This window comes from Cervus canadensis, chromosome 6 (assembly GCF_019320065.1).
Source record: "Cervus canadensis isolate Bull #8, Minnesota chromosome 6, ASM1932006v1, whole genome shotgun sequence".
Classification (NCBI taxonomy): Eukaryota; Metazoa; Chordata; class Mammalia; order Artiodactyla; family Cervidae; genus Cervus; species Cervus canadensis.
Window position 1 is genome coordinate 13,709,531 of NC_057391.1, and position 20,139 is coordinate 13,729,669.

General features: G+C 46.6%; 1 non-coding gene and 1 pseudogene across 1 annotated transcript; both read right to left on the reverse strand.

The window, feature by feature from the left end:
* Positions 1 to 360: 360 nt before the first annotated feature.
* Positions 361 to 467, reverse strand: LOC122444500. Its single transcript, XR_006270318.1, has one exon. It is a non-coding gene; the product is annotated as a U6 spliceosomal RNA (small nuclear RNA).
* Positions 468 to 12,925: 12,458 nt separating this feature from the next.
* LOC122444449 lies at positions 12,926 to 13,046 on the reverse strand (annotated as a pseudogene).
* Positions 13,047 to 20,139: the final 7,093 nt, after the last annotated feature.

Consider the following 20,139-nt stretch of genomic DNA (forward strand, 5'->3'; position numbering starts at 1 on the left):
TGAGTCAGTCTTGTTCCAAGTTCCTGGTATAGTACAACTTAAGTTTATGGTGGCACTAAGGCCCTGTTATGCTTTGGTCCTGAAAAGGACCAACTTTGGCAAGGCCATTTCCTTAAGGGTAAGGTACAGTAGAACTCAGGATAATGCAGAGGGAAGCGGAGGCAAGATTTGCAAGGTTGAAGACTGGGGCCCAAGGCCCAGGTGTGAAAAGCACAGCAAGTGATCAGTTTGATTGCCCACACTTACTTTTACTTCATCTCCAGGGACTATAGCTTCTTTTATGTCAAACAAAAAGCAGAAACTCTAGGCGAGAAGCGTTCGCATCAAGGTGCGAGATGTGCAGACGGTACACTCGTGGACAAAAATATGGAACGCTTCACGAATTTGCGTGTCATCCTTGCGCAGGGGCCATGCTAATCTTCTCTGTATCGTTCCAATTTTAGTATATGTGCTGCCGAAGCGAGCACGATACAGGGCTTCTCTCAGGAAGTATATAAAGCTAAGAATAGAAAAAGTTTTATGGTTATGGTGACTAAATTTTAATCCTTCTTTAGGCTTCAAAGTACATAATAAATTATGTCCTTTCGTACCACACATACTTTCATCATATCGTTTGATTATGACCGAGTTTAATAGTCTCTATAGCCTTATTGCATCGTATATGCAAATGAGGGGAACCATGGGAAATTGGCCCTCGGCCCGCCCGACCTCTGCGCGCCTAGCGGACTGCGCCGGCAGACAAGCTCGGTCACGTGGTGCGCGTTGCTCACGCGCCTCTTGCGCTCCAGCCCGACTGAATGCCCAAGGGTAGGTCGCAGCGCTTGGCGGAGGGGAACGCTGCAGCGCAGTGATCCCCGCAACTACTCGTGGCGGCGAGTGCCTCGCGAGAATGCTTTATTGGGACGAGAGGTCATGGTGCCAAAGAGATCCCCCCAGAAGTGCGGTCCGGGACTCCGAACCGTTTGCGAACCGATGGTCGCGTTGGGACTAGTGACCCCGCGAGTGCTGGAGCCACCGACAGGGAACCGGCAGGGACTGGGCGCGGGAAGCTGTGTGCTGCGCGGCTGGGGCTGGGCGCCAGCTCAGGAAGGATCCGAGTGCGCCGCTGCTTGCCTGGGTGCTCTCAGGACCAGCGCGCTGCGCTTGAAGCCGAGGGAAAGAGGGATTGGGGGGAGGGGTCCTCTTTGGGGCCCAGACTTTGCATAGAGTGGCTCGAGGGTGGTGGCGGTCTGGGAAATATCACCACCCTTTGATCCGTCCGGGGCCCGGCACTGAATCTGATTGATCAGTCCCACCCCCACCCCCCGCCAGTTTGTAGGTTAGAAAACTGATTCTCTAGTTGGTTACATTATCAAGGCCAAAATTATCCTGCCAGTGGTGAGAGAACTGGGGATTTGGATGCAAATCTGGTTTCAAAGACTGATCTTTTCCTCTTCACTGTGTAACTCAAGAGAAAATATTCGGGACCAGGAGTGTAGTCTGCCCTTTTCCTCTTAAACGATGCTCCCAAGGCCTTATCAGCTCAGGTTTTCCTCCCTGCCTTCATTTCCACCAAATATTGAGTATCCATGACGTGAGCACCGGGGCTGCAGGGGGCATGATGCTTCCGTTTCAGCCTGGGGAGAGCATTTTTCGTGCTGAGAGAGATGGGAAAGAACATGCGGGGATACAGTGTGGCTGGGGATGGAGGCCACGTGCGTGGGTGGGCAGGAGGGAGGTGACAAGTCGAGCTGTCACTTGATGATAGGGATGCAGCCCTGAGCGGACAGGACGCAGAGTCCAGGCAGAGGAACACTCGAGTCACCTGAGTCGGTTTACCCATCTGGGCCAGTCGTCCAGAGGAGGCCACTGTGGAGGTGTCAATAGTAGGTGCTCCACGTGGAGCTCTGGCAACTCACTGTGAGCCTGACTCAGCTCCAGCGGGGGAGCGCCTGGCCTGGCCTCTGGGGACTTCGGAGCCCCTCCCCTCCACCAAGTGTTCGGTGAAATGGGAATCAGGTGCAGGCAGCCCAACTTCTCATCTGACCTCTCTCTAAATAAGCAGTAAGCAAACAGAAACCTCAGAATGCTAATATGGCCTTTATTGAGCGAAAAGAGCTAATTTGGGCAATGATGTTTCCTTCAGACTTACAAATGGGAATTGCAAATAACCAAAAAGCGTGTTAGCATTGATGGGAGATGATGCTAATCTTCAATTAGCAGCCACGTTTTTCTTCATTTATTTAGAGTGAGAGCCTTTTGGACACAGTCGATGCACACACGTGTCACGGTGACAGGTACCTCTCATGGGTTCATAACTGCCTTATTGCGGAAACCAGCAGGAGATGGACCAGGCTGATGGACCAAGTTGTTCACTGTTTCTGGCTTTATGAGCTTGTGTTATTTTGAGCCAGAGGTGGGTTTTTTGTTTGTTCTGTTTGTTTTTTCTTGTTGAGCAGCTGTGGTACAGAGGACAGAGATCTGAATTTTAGTTCCCATTCCTCCCTGAACCTGTCTTGGCTATCTTGGCCAACTTTCTGGACCTACCTCTCTGATTCAGTTTTAACTTCTGCCAAGTGAGGAAAGTGCTCTAGAGACTAACATTTCTGTCTGCTTTTACCTGCTGTGGTTTTTGTAACCAGGCGATTGAGGAATTTTTCAAGACTAATTGGCAAGATGTTAAAATTCAACACTAGTTTTGATTTCTGTTTTAGGGGCATGGAAGATCCTGGAAACAGTCCACAGGGGCTCATGTGGATCTAGGGTCTGGGACCTGCTGAACCAGAAACCAGTTGCCCCTGCTCTGGCCAGGAAGGCCCAGCAAGGAAAGAGAGGGAGGGTGGGGGAGGATGAGAGGTTTCCCCTCTTTTCTTTAAGCAACTGTGCAGACTGTTTCTTAGACACACCCACACAAACTCACATCCACATTCACACCCACACTGACACACCCACACCCCTACCTCTGTTCATTCCAGGCAAGAATACTGGAGTGGATTGCCATTCGGTTCTCCAGGGGATCTTCATTACCCAGAGATAAAACCCACATCTTCTGAATTGTAGGCCTATTCTTTACCATCTGAGCCACCAGTGGAATTTTTTGTTTTGTTTTTGTTTTTTCCTCCTTTACTGAGTTACTGTGGGCACTGTTTTTACCAAAGGTCTTCGAAATAGCAACCCACTCCAGTACTCTTGCCTGGAAAATCCCATGGACGGAGGAGCCTGGGAGGTTACAGTCCATGGGATCCCAAAGAGTCGGACACGACTGAGAGACTTCACTTTCAATCCTTTGGCTTTGAGTTACCAGAGGCCCTGATTCAAGTGTAGTTACATTACTTGGAAAGGACAGCATTGCATAGACTCATTAACTCCTGTTCACTCAGCTTGGCATGAGTCCTTGCCCTTTCAGGTCACCATAGGACCCTCTGATGTGTTATTTTATTTTAATATCTCTGAGAGATAAGCACAGGGAGTTTATATTCCTGTTTTGCTGATGGCAAAAACCTATGTCTGGAGAGGTAAAGGGACGCAACTAGTCCACGACACTGGAATTTGCTCTCAGATCTCTTACTCCAAGGGCTAACTGCACCTAGAAGGAATATGGGAATGCAGTTTGAAGGGTTCTAGGAAGCTCTCTCTCAAATCTCTTTCTTTGCTGCCTTAAATTCTGCCATTGACACATCATTATTTTGAGCGGTTGCTCTATATTTATACACACACACACACATTTTGGTTTGGCTGTGGTGGGTCTTCATTGCTGTGTGGGTTTTCTGTAGTGGCGGTGAGCAGGAGCTACTCTTCATTGTGGTGGTGGGCTTCTTGTTGCGGGTGCTTGCTTTGTTGCTCTAGGCCTGTGGGCTTCAGTAGTTGTGCTGCATGGGGTTTAGTTGCTCCGTGGCATGTGGGATCTTCCCACACCAGGGACTGAACCTGTGTCCTCTGCCTTGGCAAGTGGATTCTTAGCCACTGGACCACCAGGGAAGCCCAAGCTGTTGCTAAGCCTTAAGGCTTAAGCTTAAGGCTTCACTGTGATTTTTGTAGGCTCTGAAAGAAGGTTCAAAAAGAATCGCCAAGTGCAAGTACAAAGTCAGCCAGCTTCTCTGTGTCTCTGCCAGATTCTCTATGTGTGGATACAGATGGGGGGAAGAATGATACTTCCTCCAAATCCGCCCTGCACCGGAGTCCTGACATTACTCTCCCCTGGGTTATTCTGACAACAGCTGTGGAGCAGGGGGATAACGGCAATGGCTGTGAGCCAAGAAGGGTCATTGTGATGTCCTAGGAATGAATCTCAGCTCCCTCATCTCTAAAATGGAAGGAATGATTTCCCTGCTTGCTTTGCTGGGTTATGAGGTTCAGTGAGAAATCCCATTGTAAAGTGCTGTTTGGGAAAAGGTGGGAGTGTGTTCTGGTCAGACACCCATTTGAGCTCCAGGCAGTTAAATGCTTCCCTTACCTGGTGAGCGAGGCATTTGTACATAAGGAACAGACCTACAAAATATGAGCGCCAAGATGAACCATCACATTGTATTAATATTTTCACACCACTTAACTCTCATTAAAATGTACTTTGCTGAATTTAATATGTGATTTCAAATGACACAACATATTAAGTGCTTAATATACTAGAAATTATGAAACTATTATAGTTGATGCCATATGAAATAATTAGATTGAATTAAACTTTAGCAGCCAAGTAAAGGAAAGACTTCAACTTATAACATCTTAAAGTAGCTAATCCACTGCTGTAATCCCCAAAATGAACATCCAGAAATTAGGATTTTTAAGTAAAAATGGAAACTTAATCTGTACTTACACCCAGCTCTTTCAGGCTTTGGTGATGAGAAGTATTGTTGCCTTTGGGAGATGAGAGACCCTGGGACCCATGCCAGGCCTCTTGCCCTGGGGCCTGGCTTGGGGGTTACTCAGATGGCTGGAATAAGGCTTTCTGCTGAAGTGGCAGATGGGTCTTTGACCCTTAGCCAGTTAAGTTAAAAATAAAAACAAACCAGGACTTCCCTAGTGGTCCAGTGGTTAAGACTTCCCCTTCCGATGGCAGAGGGTGTGTGTCCGATCTCTGGTCAGGGAGTCAAGACCCCAGATGCCTCCTGGCCAAAACATAAAACAGAAGCAGTATTGTAACAAATTCAGTAAAGAGGTAAAAAAATTAAAAAAAACAAAACAAAGCCACAAATCCACTTTACTGAACATTGATTGAGTGCTTCCTTTATGCTGGCAATTATGTGTTTTCTCATTTCATCCTCACAGTACACCCGTGGGATAAGCCACCATTTTCGGATGACGAAACTGAGGCTCAGAAAGATTCAGTGAATCATGTGAAGCTTCACAGTCAGAATCCACAGTGTTTGCTCCTACATCCCATGCAACCTCCTCGTGATTGTGTGTTTGTGGGTGTATGTGTGGGTATGCACACTACTTCCCATTTCAGTAATGGCTCCCCGACCAAATGCATTAACCTGCTATCCAACAGTGACCCATGGCTTTATCACATTACAGTCACGGAGGGCCAGGGCCGTGACTTGAGAGCCTCACTTTGAACAGGAAGGACACAGCCTGGCTAACTCACACACGAAGTTCTCTGTGAATATTAGCTGCATTCAAAAAGAATGAATTCAGGACTTCCTGGCTGTCCAGCGGTTAACACGTCACTTCCACTTCGGTGGGGGCTGGTTCGATCCCTGGTTGAGGAACTAAGATCCTGAATGCCCAGAGATACAGCCAAAAAAATAAATAGAGAATGAATTCATTACCTCCTGAGTATCCTAACATTTACTTACATGTAGCTGTCATAAACAAGACAGCTTCTTAGAGAGGAAGGAATACTTCCTATCACAGGGAGTACCTAATTTTATAACCACTTAAGATAGTGGATCTCAATACTCATATCAGCATGAAAATACTGATCTAATCGGCTATTTGAAAAATGTAAAGTTGACTGTGGATATCTAAATATGTTAAAATTTATTGACCAGAAAAATGATTTTAATGGAAGCAGGAAAAGTTAACTCCAGCCAACAGATGTTTATAATTAACTGAAAATATGTATTTTCCATTAAGTATCAAGATTTAGCTGTGCCTCAGCTAAGAGGGAACCAGATAACAATGGCTTTAAAGTGACAGAGGTTAATTTCTCTGTTGCATAAAACAAGTTGTCTTTCAAGGTCTTATCTGATGTCTCCTCTCTGTCACAGAGCCAGGTAAGTTCTTTTATCCTTTAAGGCAAAAACTCATGGTCTAAGATGGCTGTAGGTGGTCCAAATTCCAGGTGTCAGGAAGGCGTCAAAGAGTGCATTTTACTTCCTTGAATAAAATCTGCAACTAAGAAAGAGAAAGAGAATGACAACGAATGGGCAAATAGCAGGCACTGGCATATGACCTGGCACTCAGAGGCTGGTCAGTAGTTGTTACTTTTCCTTTCTGCAGTAGTTTCCCTGGTGGCTCAGACAGTAAAGAATCTGCCTACAATGCAGGAGACCCGGGTTTGATCCCTGGGTAGGAGGATCCCATGGAGAAGGGAATGGCAACCCACTCCAGTATTCTTGTCTGGAGAATTCCATGGACAGAGGAGCCTGGCATCCTGCAGTCCTTGGGGTCTCAGAGTTGGACGCGACTGATTGACTAACACTTTCACTTTCCTTTCTGCAGAGCATCAAGAAGGGGAAGGAAGTAATATTCACTAACAGCATATGGGGTTCCTGGGATCATGCTGGGCATTGCACCTGATGCCCTTCAGTGACCTTGTCCTGTGTAGGTGGCATACAGCAGGTCAGACAGGAGGGGCTGCTGTGACTTGGGGTGGGACTCGACCCACATGTGGAGGTGGGAAGTTGAAGTGGGAGTGTTGGCATGTTTGCCTAAGAAGCCCAGGGGCTTCTGGGAAGAAAGAGATTAAACCTCCAATACTTTTTCTCTGAGATTCAAGTTATTAAAAAAGTTTCAGGATGGATCTGATGGTACCAGCCAAGGTCCAGTAGCAGGAAGGTTAACACTATGCCCTTAAATGATAATAAAATTGCTCTGAGTGTATAGAGTGGAGTGATTCAAAGGTTAAAAAGAGAACTTAATAGAAAAGTGGGCAAAAGTCTTGAACAGGCACTTTACAAAATGGCAGCTCTAGATGGTTCGTGTGAAAATGTGCTCAATGCCATCAGCCATTAAGGAAATGCAAAATAAACTACCTCACAATTAACCCTGGCAGGTCTGCTAATACCAAGTGCTGGTGAGGAGTAGAGCCATGGAGATGTGAGACTCTATGGCTGGGGTAAGAAGAAATTGGTGTAGCCACTTTGGAAAACTCTACATCCCTTGTAAAATTGAAGATAGGGACTTTCCTGGTAGCCCAGTGGCTAAGACTCCATGCTCCCAATGCAGGGGGCCCAGATTTGATCCCTGGTCAGGGAACTAGATCCCACATACCGTAACAAAGACCAAAGATCCCATGAGCCACATCTAAGACCTAGCACAGCCAAGTCAATTTAAAAAATAAAAGAATAAAGTTGAAGATAAACTCATCCCGTGAGTCAGTTGATCCACTTCTAGTTACAAACCCTAAAGAAATTCATGCACACCTGCACCAAGTTACAGGTAAAAGAAAATTCAAAGCAGTGTTATTTGTAATGGCCTCCAAACTGGAAACAACTCGAGTGCCCATCAACAGCAGAATGGATAAATACATCATGATTTACATACAACAGATGACCACACCATAATGAAAATGAGTGAACCATAGTTACATCCAGTGTTAGGTTCAGTGGTATCTCCCCCATCTATATTCATAGGTTAAAGCCCTAACCCCCATACTTCAGTGTGACTATATTTAGTTACGTAGTCAATTAAGTTCAAATGAGGTCATATGGGCCAGCGTGCATCCAATACAGCTGATGTCCTTATAGAATGAGGCTATCTGGACATAGACACATACAGAGGGAAGATGAAATGAAGACAGAGGGAGAAGACAGCCAGCTATCAATAAGCCAAGAAGAGATCTGGAACAGAGCCTTCCCTCACAGCCCTCAGAAGGAAGTAACCTTGCTGACAACTTGATCTCAGACTTCTAGCCTCTTCAACTAGGAGAAAATAAATTTCTTTTGTTTAAGCCAGCCAGCCAGCCTGTAGTTCTTTGTTATGGGAGACCTAATAAACAAATATACTTGGCAACATGGATGAATCTTGTGAACGTGATATTGAGTGAAAGAAGTAAGACAAGAATATATACAAAATTATATTAATACCATTTCAATGGAGTTCAAAATTAGGCAAAACTGTACTGTTTAGGAATACAAATATAGATTGTACGAAATGATAAGACAAGGAAGGGGTTACTGTGAATGATAAGAACATGGAAAGGAACACATGAAGTCTTCTGGGATGGTGGCTAAAATATCTTGTTCTCTTGGGCACCGGTTAAAGTGTTCTTTCTAAAATTATTCACTGAATTGAAACTTTGTTTATAATAGACTTCCCAGTGTTTTTTTTTTTTTTTATAATAAAATGTTGTAAAAGCAGGAAGGAGAAGGAGGTAGGAAGGAGGAGGGGGGAAGAGAGGGCAAGAAGAACCCATGGGCCGACATCTTACCAAGTGCATTTGCCTAAGGGTCTGTCACCACAGCTGTCTGTGAATGGAGAGTCTGAGGGTCAGGGGCTGCTTCTGAATTCATCACCAGAGTCTAGAATCTCACACCCTTCCCAAGAGGAGTCTTAGGAGCTTTGTAACCTAGGGAAAGCCACTGCACTTCTCTGAGGTTTGTTTCTTTTTCAGCCTCCCAGCACTGGCATGTGGGATCTTAGTTCCCAGGCAGGGACAGGGTCCACACCCCACATGGGAAGCATGGAGTCTTAACCACTGAACCACCAGGGAAGGCATCTGAGGTTTGTTTCTTCATCTTTAGGCTGCGGAAGCCTCACTAAAATGCTGTAAGGCTCTTCTCTTGCTAAGTCGGGTCTCTGCTCAGATGCCACCTCTTCCGGGAGGCCTTTCCTGACCACTTCTTGACAGTGACACTTCCTTTTATTCTTTTCCCCTTTATTTTTCTTCATAGTACTTAATACTGATGATAGGTATATATCACTGAAATTATGTCAAATATTTGTTTCTTTGTTCACCAGGAGTATCTTTGTCTTGTTTATCACCGTATCCCCAGTGCCTAAAACAGTGTGTGGCACAGAATAGGTGCTCAGTAAGTATTTGCAGAATAACAAACACTAGCTAAGACAATGCTCTTAGTGCCTGCCCCATGACGCTGTCAATAAATGCTGGGCTCTGCTTCTCCTCCTTTAGCTGAGACTCTCACCCGTGTTTCCTGGGGCTGGACTCAACCAGCTCCCTGTCTCATTCCGGCCTCCTCTCCAACCAGTGACTGAGAAAAGACCCAAAACTCCTCTCCTGACTGTTAGCAACATTTCATCTTAGGTAACGTCAGAAACCTCGAATGCTCAGGGCAGGGGTCTCCTGTACGTTGATACCTCATCCTGGGTCACTGCTTTCCCCTGAGCCCGATGCGGTCCATTTCATCTGCCCCCTCCCCACACCTCTTCTGTGGGTCCCAGCTGGAGGCGGGGCCTGGGCGGTGGGCTGACCTTCCCCTCCAAGGGGCTCAGCTGTCCCAGGATGACCAGGCTCTGAATACTGATCGCACTTGCGGTGTGTGGGTATTTTCCTCCGTCTATAGTTACTATTGTGGGCTCAGAGAGAGGCCTTGCAGACTCCCCATAAAGGCTTCTCTCTTTCCTCCACCAGTATTAATTGCTCCCTCCTCCCTGTCCTGGCTACGTGGCATCTATATTTAGCACTTATTTCCTTCTGCCTTGTGTTAAAGTTAGTTGTATGCTTGCTTGCCTCCCTGTCCCCCTCCCCAGGCCATGAGCACCTCCCCAGGGCGTGGGGCCAGGCTTTGTTCATTATTGTGCTCTAGGTGCAGGGCACAACACCTGAGGTTCAACAGACAGTTTTTAAAAAGGGCCTCCTATTGAAATAAGAGGTCATAAGATCTTAGGCTTAAGATGACATTCAACAACCTTCTTAGATACTTAACCATCTGAAACCACCGGGGAAGCCCTTCCTAGATATACCATCTCCCAACTTCCCCATTTAAAAGCTAATTAAGGCATAGGAAAAGACAAAAACTCAGAACCTTTCAGAAAAAGTGGCAAATGATTGGCAGGAGCCTGGGAGGAATTTTCCCTAATGATGTGCTTGTGGGGCTGGGCACAATGGCACAGTTGGTGGCCAGTGAATGATTTTCAAAAAATTATTTATTTATTATTTTTTGGCTATGCTGGGTCTGTGTTGCTGTATGTAGGCTTTCTCTAGTTGCAGCGAGGGGGGCTCCTCTTGGTTGTGGTGCATGGGCTTCTCATTGCCGTGGCTTCTCTTGTTGCCGAGTTCGGGCTGTAGGCACACTGGGTCAATGGTTGCATTGCAGGGGCTTAGTTGCTCTGAGACATGTGGAATCTTCCTGGACCAGGAATCGAACCTGCATCCCCTGCATTGGAAGGTGGATTCTCATTCACTAGACTACCGTGGGAGTCCCCATACATGCTTTGCCCTCTAAACTGGCCTTGAACCTTCAGGCAGGAAGCACGCAGGGGGAATGTTTGACCCTCACTCCCTCTCTGGAGTTGTTCCAGCCAGAAAACTGGGTAACTCCTTCTCTCATGAAGTTATGGCTTCCTGAAGTGGTCATGTCTGTCCACCCTGGGCCCTCTTGTTAGCCCATGTCCATCTGGAAACCTAAGAGCAGGGAGTTAAGCGGTACTGGCAAAGGGTCTGTCTGGAACGCATGTTCACCTAATGTGCAACACCACAGGAGGAAAGGGTGAGTCTTTATTTTAGTTCAGTTCAGTTCAGTCACTCAGTCGTGTCTGACTCTTTGGGACCCCCTGGACTGCAGCACGCAGGCTTCCCTGTACATCGCCAACTCCTGGAGCTTGCTCAAACTCATGTGCATCAAGCTGGAGATGCCATCCAACCATCTCATCCTCTGTTGTTCCCTTCTCCTCCTGCCTTCAGTCTTTTCCAGCATCAGGGTCTTTTCCACTGAGTCAGTTCTTTGTATCAGGTGGCCAAAGTATTGGAGCTTCAGCTTCCGCATCAGTCCTTCCAATGAATATTCAGGACTGATTTCCTTTAGGATGGACTGGATGGATCTCCTTGCAGTCCAAGGGACTCTCAAGAGTCTTCTCCAACACCACAGTTTAAAACCATCAATTCTTCAGCACTCATCTTTCTTTATGGTCCAATTCTCATGTCCATACATGACTACTGGAAAAACCTTAGCTTTGACTAGACGGACCTTTGCCAGCAGCGTAATGTCTCTGCTTTTTAATGTGTGTCTGGGTTGGTCATAGCTTTTCTTCCAAGGAGCAAGTGTCTTTTAATTTCATGGCTGCAGTTACCATCTGCAGTGATTTTGGAGCCCAAGAAAAGAAAAGTCTCTCACTGTTTCCATTGTTTCCCCATCTATTTCCCATGAAGTGATGGGACCTGATGCCATGATCTTCATTTTCTGAATGTTGAGTTTTAAGCCAACTTTTTCACTCTCCTCTTTCACTTTCATCAAGAGGCTCTTTAGTTCTTCTTTGCTTTCTGCTGTAAGGGTGGTGTCATCTGCATATCTGAGGTTATTGATATTTCTCCCAACAGTCTTGATTCCAGCCTGTGCTTCATCCACCCTGGCATTTCTCATGATGTACTCTGCATGTAAGTTAAATAAGCAGAGTGACAATATTCAGCCTTGACGTACTCCTTTCCCAATTTGGAACCAGTCTGTTGTTCCATGTCTAGTTCTAACTGTTGCTTCTTGACCTGAATACAGATTTCTCAGGAGGCAGGTAAGGTGGTCTTGTATTCCCATCTCTTTAAGAATTTTCCACAGTTTGTTGTGATCCATACAGTCAAAGGCTTTGGTGTAGCCAAAGCAGAAGTAGATGTTTTTCTGGAACTCTCTTGCTTTTTCAATGGTCCAACGGATGTTGGCAGTTTGATCTCTGGTTCCTTGGCCTTTTCTAAATCCAGCTTGAACATCTGGAAGTTCTGGTTCGTGTACTGTTGAAGCCTGGCTTGGAGAATTTTGAGCTTTGCTTTGCCAGCATGTGAGATGAATGCAATTTTGTGGTAGTTGGAATATTTTTTGGCTTTATTTAGCTATATCTTATATACAGTATGTTTGTTTAGCTGTATTATATATAATATGTATTATAAAATATCTTTATTTAGCTATATCTTATATACAGTAATATGGATGCATAGTAGTAATGAAATTGTATTAATTGCAGGCTCTTTGGCTTTTAGTAGAGGAGGATAATGCATTTATATTTATTCTGGCATTTGCTTTCATTTTCATGTTTGGGCTTTATTTTCTTTCTTTTTTGGGGGGTAGTTTATTTTCATGTTTTGATCTAAGCTTTCTCTTTTTTCTTGCCTTCTGTGATAGGTATGATTTATTTATTTTTATCTTCTCTGATTTGGACAGAATACTGCTTATGGTTTTAATTCTGCTGACACCTGCAAGGTTTTTTTTGGACAGGAAGGTAGGATTTATTGGTGGGCGTGAGTAAGGAAGAGAAGGCTCTCATGAATGCAGGGCCCACCATTTGTGCGGGGGCCACGATTAGCGATGTATTTGACCCCACAGCCATCCTGGGTGAGCTGCTTTTCTGCCCTCATGTTTTCAGATTCATCCACATTAAACTTAGTAACTCCCTACTCCTTGAAGATGTGGCTCTTCTGGCGGCCAGGTAGCCTGAAGTTGGCCCTGCGGAGGGCCCCAATCACAGGCTGCTTGTTCTGCAGCGTGGTGTGGGTGGACGTTATGACTTGGCCAATGTGGACGCTGACCACTGTGCCCTTGGGCTTTCCAAAGGCACCTCGGCTACAAGCCTGGAGCCTAGGCTGGGGACAGCATGCCAGTCATGAATGTCCACTGGAAAGTGCTGTCTCCAGGGTTCCTTAAGGCAACGCCCACAGGCAACAGGCTGCATACACTGTGGAGGAGGCTGCTGTTTGCAACCATTGCACACCAGGCCTCCATGGTTGGCTTAATCGGCTGCAGAGAAGATGGTTAAACATTTTACGGGACCCATGTTTCTCCAACTCTCACATTCAAGAAAAATCTACAGTTTTTGTCTCTCTTGCAATGCAAGAAGTTTTCCAGTTCCCTACTTCCACACCTTTCCATTAAAGGCTTAGTTATCTTATCTTTTTCAAAACTATGTGAGTCTTCTTTTTTCAAAAATTGGAATTTGTCATTCAGATTTTAACCATGTCTGTGACAATTATTTTTATTGAATTCTCTATGTTCAGGTGGTTACCATGTATGTTGTGTGTTCAGTCACTATGGCTGTATGCATTACCCCCCAAAACCTTAGTGGCTTAGAGCAATAATCATTTATAATCTCTTGTGTTTTCTGTGCATCAGGTATTTATTGGCTAGTTTTTTTAAAACTTTATTGGATATTGGAGTGTAGTCAATTAAACAATCCTGTGATTAGAGCCGTCCAGCCATACACATGTTTGTGTGCATTCTTCCCCAGATTCCCTCCCCTCCAGCTGCCCTGTAACACTGAGCGGAGTTTCCTTCATCAGGAAGCTAGACAAGGTGTGACAGGGCTGCCTGGTCTCTCCACGAATGTTGGGGGCCTCAGCTGGAAGACTTGAACGCTTGAGTCTCTAGCTTGGCCTTAATCATCTGAATGTCTGTCCACTCGTCTTTGGTGCTGGGGGCCTGGCTGGGGCTGTTAGCCAAAATGCCACACATAGCTCTTGTGTGGCCTGCTGCTGCTGCTAAGTCACTTCAGTCGTGTCCGACTCTGTGCGACCCCATAGATGGCAGCCCACCAGGCTCCCCCGTCCCTGGGATTCTCCAGGCAAGAACACTGGAGTGGGTTGCCATTTCCTTCTCTAATGCATGAAAGTGAAAGTGAAGTTGCTCAGTCGTGTCTGACTCTTAGTGATCCCATGGACTGCAGCCCACCAGGCTCCTCCGTCCATGGGATTTGGGGTGCCATTGCCTTCTCTGTGTGTAGCCTGCACTTCCTTGAAATGTAGAGGCTGAGTTCCAAGGGCAAGCATCCCCCTGCCACCTTGCCCCCAGAGAGAGAGTCAGGTGGATGCATATTGTTTGATGACCTAACCTCAGAAATCACTCAGTGTCACTTCTGCTGCATCCCAGTGGTTGGGGCCGTTATAAAGATGCACCCAGATCAAATGGAAGTGTATCAACATCACCACATAAGATGAACAAGTGGGATGCTCGCATAAACACATACATACATGAACATACGCATATATACACATATTACATACTTGTATATGTTTGTGTGATTGTATTTGAAAAATATGACCAGTTACACTGCATTTCCTTAAATTCCTGATTTCAGTTTATGTATCAGTGGGTTGGAGTCTGTATGTAGTTGAGTAATTTGAGTAATTCTTTCAGGAAGATTGCATGAATGAGTAACTGAAAGCATCCATAAACTCTTCATGTGTATCATGGAAACTGCCATCTTCCTTATTTTAAAAATTATGAAAGTAATACAGGTTCATTAGAAATAATTCAAACAGTGCAACATTCCACCCCATTAAAAAAAAGCCCCCAAATAATGAAAATCCTTCATAGCGCTACCTTCCAGAGATAAACACTTGTCTGGCATATATTCCTGTGGGCATTTCTATCTACATTGCAGCCTATGTTACTGTATATGTGTTACTGTAAAATCAGTTGTACCATCCAGATTGGTTTTTAACTTGCTTGGTAGCAAGGATTCCCTTTTTACTCCCACTTTTGGGTGATCCATGAGTGTCTCCTCATGGGCAGCCTGGCCAGCTGGATCTGGTATATTCCTGTCTCAGGGTGCACGATACCTTCATCCTTCAATAGCAATCCAACTGTGTGCGCTTTTCTTGGGTCACAACCTTTCACAGTACAATGGATGAGTCCAGCCAGCAGCGGACATGTTTGGGGACCTGCACAGATTCAGTTCAGTGGTAATTCAATTGTCTTCCCTTCCCCACTGTGCAGGAAGCCAGTTTCTGTTTTTAGGAAGCCAGTTTTAATTCCATTTACACATTCATCTCAGTATTTCTCTAAATGTGCTTGTTCTGTACTTTCACCTTTGAACTGGTTATAGTATCTTCCTGACCCCTGGTTAATAATGGGTTAAAGAATACCTTTATATGCGTTCAGTTTGTTTCTGTATGAGTCATGATTGTAACTTAAAAATAGTCATCTTTCTTGAAAAGCTGGGAAATGGTGTGTTCAGCATTATCTGTAACAACTTAGCTGTTGTTATGATGCCACTATGTCTTTCTCTTCCTCACCTTGCTTCAAATGGTACCTTCTAGGTCCATTCATGTTGCTGCAAATGGCATTATTTCATTCTTTTTATGGCTGAGTCATATTCCACTGTATGTGTGTACCACATCTTCTTTATCCATTTCTCTGTCAACAGACATTTAGATTGTTTCCATGTCTTGGCTATTGTGAATAGTGCTGCTAGGGGTGAATGTATCTTCTCTATTATAGTTTTGTCTGGGTTTACAAACAGAAGTGGGATTGCTAGGTCATATGGCAGCTCTAGTTTTAGTTTTCTGAGCATCCTCTGTGCTATTTTCCATAGGGGCTGCACCAATTTACATTCCGACCAGCAGTGTAGGAGAGTTCCATTTTTCCCACATCCTCTCCAGCATTTGTTGTTTGTAGACTTTTTAATGATGGCTATTCTGGCCAGTGTGAAGTGGTACCCCATTGTAGTTTTGATTTGCATTTCTCTGATACTTAGCGATGCTGAGCCTCTTTTCATGGGCCTGTTGACCTGTGTATTTTCTTTGGAGAAACGTCTGTTTTGGTCCTCTGCCCATTTTTGGACTAGATTGTTTTTCTGTTATTGATGTTGGATATGATGCTACTATGGACAATAGAATGCAAATATACAATATGATTAAAACTGCATTTAATGTTCATAAGAATAGAAGACTGGAAAAGATATGCCAGAGTATATTAGATTGCTTGGTATTTTTCTTTATCATATTTTCCACAAAACGTTACATATGATTACCTTTGTTACAGAAGTCCAATGAGGCTCCGGTTTGATCCTCTGTTTTATTGATGGAGTAATGATTGTTTTTGGATCATCAGGGGCTGGAAGAAAGGGTATCCTGTTCTCTGCACAGCTATTTGAGTCAGCATTGAGTTCTACTGGGGAGTGAGAAGGGCATATGATAAAAACAATAATACAGTAATGAGTATGTATACTGTTCCAGGAATTGCGCTAAGCAGTATGTAATCTAACCTCACAACAGCAGTGTCTAATTTAATCAACAGTACCTGTACTGATGGGTACTCTTAGTATTTCCATCTTACAGATGAGGAACTGAGCGAGTTAGGAAACAGAAGCTTAGGTAACTTGCCTAACTGTATGTGGTGAAGCAGGAATTAAAACTCAAGAGTTGAACTTGCTACCCTGCATCCTGTGAGAAACAGCTGGAAAGGAAATCCTGGGATCCCCTTTTGAAAACTCACCCCCACTACTGCATCCAAGCTCTCCAAATCAGTCATCTGGGAAACATTTCCTGAACCTCCTCTGGGCCCGAGGGCCTGAGCATGAGACATAGCTGAGAGTTCCAGTAACTCCTGAGCTCGGGTAGCTGGGGGGTGCGGGGCGGAAAGGAAGCAGGAAGGGAGCATCCCGTGGGAGCGCCAAGGAAGGGCACCCCAAGGGCAGGGGTGCTTCCAGGAGGAGGTGACAGCCAGCTTGAGTCTGGAAGGAGGGCAGAGCCTGCCTGGTAAAGGGGGCATTCATGACAGAATGGCCAGGGCAGAGAGGTAACAAAGACATACCAGAGAAGCACAGTAAAGACACCCATTCTAGGGACTTCCCTGGTGGTCCACATTCCCAATGCAGGGAGCCTGGGTTTGATCCCTAGTCAGGGAACTAGATCCCACACGCTGCAACTAAGAGTTTGCATGCCACAGGTAAAGATCCCTCATGCCACAATGAAGACAGAAGATCCCATGTGCTGCAGCTAAGACCCAGTGCAACCGAATAAATAAAAAATAAATATTAAAAAAGATACACATTCTAGCACTGCTGTCCCCTACCTCCAGCACCCCTCCCTGGTTACAGAAAGCCATTGTGTCCAGTGGAAAGGTGGGCATCTGAACATGCCAATCAGAGCCCGGTTTTCTTCAGGATGTTTGGACTTGGGTCAGCTCACCCCTCCTCGAGGGCTAAGGGTGTAAGCTGCAGCCTGGAACAGGTTGAGGTGGTGAAGTGCAGAGGGCATCTGGAGAGCGGGACCAGGCTCTACCGGGTCTGAGCGAGGCCTATGCGTCCCTACAGTCCAGCCGTCCAGCCAGCACGGGATTCCCTGCCACATGCCAGGTCATCTTAATCCCGGTCTCCTTTCTTTTAGATGGTCCACATTGGGTCTCTGTCACCTGTAATGAAAGATCCTTCCCTGACAGTCTCCAAGTCAGACTGAGGCTAGGGTTATTCTAGTTGACCCAGCAAGGTTGACCTATAGATCAGGAAGCCAATGATTCATTTACTGGGAGAAATTCAACTGCTCCTTGGATCAGCCTTTCAAGTCATTACTGCTGCTGGCTCCTTCTGGAGAAAAAGCACCTGGATTGACTTCTGGAACCCTCCTGATGAGCAGGCCCCAGTGCCAGCGGTGATTTTTGCAGCTAGTGGCATCAGGCTAGGATTGCGCAGGAGTCGGCAAACAGTTGCTGTTGATGCTAGATAGTAACCATCTTAGGCTTGGTCACAGTTATTCACCTCTGCAGCCCAAACAGCCAGAGACAACACATAAATGAATGAGCACAGTCAGGTTCCAAAAAAGTTTTATTTATGGACACCGAAATTTGAATTTTATATAATGACCCTGTGTCTTGCTGTATCATTCTTCTTTTGATGATTTTCCTTTAAGAATGTAAGTGCCATTCTTAGCTCTCAGACCAAGCCAAAACAGGCAGCAAAGAGCCAGGTTTCACAAACTACTCTCCTAGGGCATGAGCCCTCATGCTAAGAAGATGTCCGTCAAGGAGACTGGGCAGTTGGGTTAGGCCAGGAGTACTGCTGGGACCACAGCCCAAGCTTGTTACACTGGAGTCCTCTTCTCTCCGGTCAGTCAGACCATCCTCTTCAGTCAGCACCCTCCTGTAGGCAAAGCATAGGACCCATAGGTGGGCTCAAGTGCCTAGAGATGATGACGCCTCCAGCCTGGCTTCCCAGACTGCAGCCCCGGGGAACCTGGACGCAGCTGCTCCCAGTGTGTCTGTCCTGTCCCAGCCCCTATGAGAAGCAGGTCATTTAATTCATCCACGCCACCCTGAACAACCGAGGGACCTGGGTGGGCTGCCTGCCAGAGGCATGGCAGGGTAGTCAGTGACTTGGGGCCTGGCTTGAAAACAGAGGCTAGCTTTGGGGAGGGGTCTTAAAAGACCCAGAGGAAGCTGCAGCTCCTGGTGGGCTCCATAGCTGGAGGTTGGGTAGACTCAGGGGCTGGGGTAACTGCAAGTGGCCAAGTGCCAGCTGAAGTTATGGGGGAGCAGAGATTGTGAGTGAGCAAAGAGGCTGGGTAGGAAGAGAAACAGTGGGGGCCACAGAGACAGACAGACCCAGACTGGCTAGCAGAGTGACACAGCAGCTGCATCCCAGAATTGTCCCCCTGCTGGCCCGGCCCCAGCTTGACTAGGGGACTTCACAGTATCTTCACAGCCACCATCCTGCCTTTCCTGCAGTAAATCCCAACATTTTTCCTAGGTGGTCCCAGCACATTGCTGATACGCTCCATCAAACCGAAAGCCGTGCCTGAGCACAGGCCATTTCTGGGGCAGGCTGGGCTCCTCCCTTGCACTCTGACTTGACGATTTTACTCTTAGAGGGAGCTTTCAACTTCAGGTTGGGGTCACCTTGCTGTCTTAATTATCTGCAGGTTGGAATTTTGCCTCAGGCACTAAAACCCATAGATGCATGACCTGGGCCTCACTACCCTCACCTCTTAAGTGGCCCTCCTGCAGCCTGTTCCATTAGGACAGCGTTGGACTTTATCTGAGTACTGTGCTCCTGAAAGGCAACTGTGGTTAAGAAATTCCCCCACCTCTTTAAGTTCTGGGGAAACAGGGCTACTTTGCTCTCACATGTTCCAAGAAAACAACCCATCTACACCTCTTGCTGTTCCCACGAGACAGGCTGATGACTTCCTGGTTTCCCTGCCTCTCTAAAACCTCAGGCCCCTTCCTTTTTTTTTGAGAGGGTTCTCATGAATGATCCTTTTCCCTACTGCAACAGCCTAAATAAAATCTCCATCACTGCCTGGTGCCTTTTGCTTAAAAGATGTCGAGAAGTTGTTGTAAGCATCTATTGGGTGGGGCATCTGGAGTCCCAGGTTCCAGTCCTGGTTCACCCAGGCCTGGCTTCCCCATCTGCCAGGTTCCAGTCTTCTTTGGGGGCTCTCTAAGGGCCCCTTACTTTGAGGATGTGAGTGGCAGCCCAGCCCCTGTAGGGGGAGGCGGGGCCTACAGAGCAGCTGTAATATTTGCACGCGGCCACTAGAGGGCGGCGGCTCCGCGGAAGAAGGCCGTGGGCGCTGCACCCGCTCGCTGCTGCAAAGGCTTGAAAATGTGCTTTGGAAGGGGGACGCCAGGCAGCGTCTTCAGCCCGTAAGTGCTTTTCCCTGCTACACGCCGCTGCACTCCAGGCACTTCTTTTTTCGCTCCTGCCTCCAGAGAGTCCTCCGCCGCCGATCTCAGTCGGAAGACTCGAGTGAGCTGGAGGGGGCCCAAAAGCCAATCTCGAGCCTCTGGACGTCCAGCGTTTGCCTGGGGACCGTGACCCTTGCCTTTCTGCGGCGCTCTGGCCCTCTTCTCTACTCCAGACGAGTTGAAGAATCCCTCAGGCTGCAGGGAAATCGGGAGGACAGGCAGAAGGGAGGAGCCTGAAGAGCACTGCTTTGCGGGCTGCACTTAACCAGCCACAGCCGTCAGCCACTTGGAGCATCACAATGTCCCCTTCTCGTGGGCAGGCGAGAGCTGTTACCCCATCCGAAGGGCGGGGAAACGCTCCCGCAGAGAAAAAGCCGTTAGCCCCTGGTCGTACAGCTAGTGGGTGGCAGAAGTAGGACAAGAACTCAGTTCTGCA